Source organism: Solanum stenotomum, chromosome 9 (assembly GCF_019186545.1).
Source record: "Solanum stenotomum isolate F172 chromosome 9, ASM1918654v1, whole genome shotgun sequence".
Taxonomy (NCBI): domain Eukaryota; kingdom Viridiplantae; phylum Streptophyta; class Magnoliopsida; order Solanales; family Solanaceae; genus Solanum; species Solanum stenotomum.
The window spans coordinates 10,993,471-10,998,432 of NC_064290.1; the positions used below are offsets into that span (position 1 = coordinate 10,993,471).

A 4,962-nucleotide genomic window follows, 5' to 3' on the forward strand; every position below is an offset into this window, starting at 1 on the left:
TGGAAATCGAGGTTTCCTTTCTTGTTTAAATGTGAAAACATTTTAAACCCTTTGGGAATACATAGTCCCCATATACTTTTGAAGAAATGAACTTCAAGCTTTACTCTTTACTCAACTTGAACTTTAAGTCTTAAAACAAAGTTAAAACGTTTGTAAAAGACTTCTTAAAATATGGTTCATGCCGAATTATGGACGTGAACTACTCAATGCAAGGTTTTCAATAATCATAGATGGAACTCAATACTTGGAACTCAAGAACTTCAATGATACAACTCACTACAAGATTGCTCAACTCAGAGGGTTCATGTGGAATTATGAGCATTAACTACTCGACTCAAGGACTCAAAGGTACTTCACATCTCAAGACTGCTCGACTTATGGGGTTCATGCAGAATTATGGACATGTATAACCCAACTCAAGGACTTCATGGCTAACATGTAATAGACCCATGATTAGGACTATAATCTCAAAAAAAAAAGATAAGAAACTCAATACTCAAGACTTAGAACTTGAAGATACTACTCCTTTCACAGATACTCAACATATGAAGTTCATGCGGAATTTATGGGCATGAACAACTCGACTCGAAGGTCTACACAACAACATGGAACTCATGTAAACTACTCTTCTCAATCTCATACTTACTCAAACATAGTTCGGAAATTTTTCTGGGGTGTTACACTGTTAAAATTTTACATTATTTGCATTATTTTACTCTATTATAATTGACGTTGTGCATTTTCAATTTGCTTGTTTTAGAGTTGAGTTATTGTATCATTGCTCCATTTACTCATTGTTCCTTAAATTTAGTTTCATTTATTGATGTTCTTGCTTTAGCATTTTATTAATTGTTTCCATTTCTTGGATTGATGTTATCAGTGGAATAATTTTGAATATTTTGGTTTATTATTTGTATGAGTTGTTTAGTTATATTTTGTTTTATGAGTTTTGAGCTATTTTTGTTGTTAATTGGCCAATGAAAAAATCTCTTCGTTGGTTTTGGAGGCCTCCCCATGTTAAGAGACGAGAATTTAGTTTAAGTTCATATTCTTTATATGTTAATAAGACGGATTTTTATTTTTAAGTTATTATTTAATTTGTTTATTTTTATTCATATTTATTTATTATAACAGTTCTACGAAGTGCCTTTATAGGTACCCAGATTTGCTTCCCATTAAAGCTATTCGAATGAAGTTTGAACAATATTTTTCTATTCATTATTGTATATTATTGACGTTTGGTAAACTTAGGCCGTTTCTTATATTATTATTTTATTTTATTATTTGTGTATATTCTATGTTTATTATACTTGTATATTATTGTTATCTCCTCCTCAATTTGAAAAAAATGAATTCAGTCGGGACTCACAATTGTGGATTTCGAAGGATGTCTAACCCCTTTCCTATAGAATAACTTGAACTTCTTACCTAGAATCTATTGGTTTCGTAGACATTTTTAATTAATTGTTTCCTAGTGTTTTCCTAAAATGAGGTGGTGACTCTCTTTTTCCCCTTTTAAATTATTATTTCCCTCTTAACCTTTTAAATTTTTTTTTATTCTTTTAAAATTGATTATTTTTTTAGTCACCGCGACGTTGCACCTACTCAAGCATCAACCACTGCAACTGCTTATGCTGAGACTTTTGCACCTACTGAAGCATCATGTACTGTATTTGTTGTGCCTATTATTGTTGAACCAACTCAACCAACAGTCAATTCAAGTGTTGAATCTATTATTGTTGAGTATGAAATTCCAGTTCCAGATTCAGACCAGTGAACTGAAAATAGTTCAAATTTAGACTATCAAGATATATTCAATGAAGATGATGTTGAATATGAAAGTGATGCTCATGAAAAAAAATATAAACTCAAGGATTGAGAGGAGGTCATACCAAAGGAGGAAGAGAAGAGAAAAAAAATACCAAATTACCCAGAAGAAGTTTCAGTTGCTAGTTGGTTCAGATTTGGGTTTTGATGAAACTGAACCTATTGATAAAGAGTTAACAGGTAAAGTTATTGGGGATGAGAATGTGTATTGTAGTTTTGATGCTTATAGTGTTGAAACTAATTCAAATGATGAGACAATGAGGGATAGTAGAAAAGTAGTTTTTGATAAAACTGCTGAAAAGGTTATGTGGCAGTTGGACATGATTTTTGATAATGTGAATGATTTTAGGTATGTCATTACAAAATATTCACTTCAAAAAGGTGTCTAGTTAGACAAGTTTACTAATGATTCAAAAAAAGGTGAGGGTTAGATGTAGAGAAAGGTGTCCTTGGTTGTTATATGTAAGTCTTAAGAGAGCTTCTAATAACTTTGTGATTAAAACCTACAATCCTAGGCACAAATGTGTGAAGACCACAAGAAATTACATGTGTAATGATAAGTTCTTGTATAAACACTACAAAGATAGAATCAGTGAGCAACCAAACGCTAGAATTTTCAAATTTCAACAATTGATAAGAAAAGAGTTGGGAATACATGTTGGGAAGACTACTGCTAGGAGAGCAAGACAAAGAATATTGCAGGAACTAATCGGTGATCATGTGAAAGAGTTTGGTAGAATATTTTACTATAGGGATGAATTGTTAAGCACCAATCCATGTAACACATGCATAGTAAAAGTTAATGATTCTGAAGGTAACGATAAGCTAGTTTTTCAGAGTTTCTATATATATATATACATATATTTTGATGCTTGCAAAAAAACTTTTCTTGATGGATGTAGGAAATGTATTGGTTTAGATGGATGTTTCTTGAAGGGTGTAACCAAAGGACAATTGTTGGTTGTTGTGGATGAAGATGCCAATAATCAAATGTTGCCTATTGCATGGAGTGTAGTAGAGTATGAAAATAAGAACACATAGACATGATTTTTAAAATTGTTGATAGAGGACTTAGGATTAGGTGATGGCAGAGATTACAGACTCATTTCAGACATGCAAAAAGTATGTTTTTTTTGTTAATTTACTTATTTTTAATGCATCATTATTTTTGTTACTACAACAATAATGTGTTGTTGTTCATTGTAGGGGATTACATCAATAGTTATTGATCTTTTACCAGAAGTAGAGCATATGATGTGTGCAAGACACATTCTTGCTAACTGGGCTAAAGATTGGAAAGGTTTGGAAAGAAGGAATCAATTTTGGAAATGTGCAAGAAGCACCTTCGAGGGAGAATTGAAGGGAAATTTGGCTCAAATGACATTGCTAGATAACAAAGATATTGTTCTAGAGTTACTTCACTACAATGTAAAAACTTGGTGCAAGATATACTTTAAGACTGATGTTAAGTGTGATAGCATAAATAATAATATGGTTGAAAACTTCAATGCTTGGATCTTAGCTCCAAAGCATAAAACCATTATTACTATGCTTGAAGAGATAAGGGTAAAGGTAATGACTAGACAAGGACAATTTCATAAATTTACAGAGAAACATGGTTAACAAATATTTCTCCAATGGCATTGAGAATGTTAGCAAAGAACATAGAAAAGTCAATGAAATGTCATATAGAGTTCAATGGAGAGAAACTTTGAAATTTCAGATGGATCTTATGTCCATACAGATTGATATGAGGAGTAGGACCTATAATTGTAGATCATGGATGCTCAAAGGAATATCATGCCCACGTGCCATTGTTATCATTCTTTACAAGAAATGGGAACCAATTGACTATATTGATAATTGCTACAGTAAGGAGATTTATCTAAGAATCTATTGTCATTACCTTCAACCAGTGACCAATATGAACATGTGGCCTGATTTAAGAAAACATCATGTGGAACCACCAATTTTTAAATCTATGCAAGGAAGGCCAAGAAAGATTAGAAATAGAAAGTGTTAGGAGTAAAAAAAAAATCTGAAAAATTACCAAGAAAAGATGTTTACATGACTTGTAGTATCTATCATGAAAAAAATCACAACAAAAGAAGTTGTCCTTTGAAGGTATGTCATTTATATGTTCTTCCTTGTTTATAGTTTATATTTGATATATGTGACTTGTCATCTATTTGATGTTGTAGGATTTTGTTGCTGCTAGATCAAGTAATGAAGCAAGTACTTCTATTGCACTTCCTAAACCTAGAGGAAGGCCAAGAAAGACACCTACTACCACTATTATTGAAGCAGTTGTTATTGTTGGAGAAGCTCATAAACCTAGGGGAATGCCAAGAAAAACAAATATTAATCCTGATGCACCTCCTAGAGCTAGGAGAAGGACAAAAAAAAGACAATAATTTTGATGTTGAGGCACTTGCAAGAGGCAGAGGAAGGACTTGTGAACCTATTGCAACATCAACTATAGGCAGAGGTAAGACTTTTGAATCAATATATTTTCAAACCCTTTTATAAATTAATTTTCAAACCTTTTGCAGCATTAGTAAGAGACACTGCTGCTACAACCACTTTCTCACCTGCAAGAGGAAGAAACATAGGCCTTGAAAAAGCTGCTACAACACCTGCAGGGGGAAGAAGCATATGCATTAGAAAGGTTGATGCATCAACTGCAAAGAGAAGAAGCATAGGCATTGAAAGGGTTGATACAACACCTGCAAAGGGAAGATGTATAGGCATTGAAAGGGGTGTAAGATGAAGAGGTAGGGGAAAGAGTGATGCAACTGTTCAAGCACCAGGGACGGGAAGGGGTTTGAACATACCTGTAAGTGGTATATGAGTTCCAAAGAGGACATGTTTGTATGAATGGTTTGAAAATCCAACAAGTTACACTACAAATGCTCTACCAAATTCACATGTTTCACCTGTTCATTCTCAATCTAATGTAGTACCTACTAGAAAGTACAGTTGGAATAGAAGTTTCTGTTGTTGAAAATGACTTGACAAAATACAATGTAAGTCCTAAAACCTCTGCTACTTTTGTATTAACTTTAATGTTTATGTCTTCACTTTGTCCTTACATATTACAGCCAGGACTCCCAAGTACTAGGATACTACATACTG

At 33.0% G+C, this 4,962-nt stretch overlaps 1 pseudogene; it reads left to right on the forward strand.

Annotated features, from left to right (window-relative positions):
* Nucleotides 1–1,974: 1,974 nt before the first annotated feature.
* On the forward strand, nucleotides 1,975–4,241 carry LOC125877275 (uncharacterized; annotated as a pseudogene).
* Nucleotides 4,242–4,962: the final 721 nt, after the last annotated feature.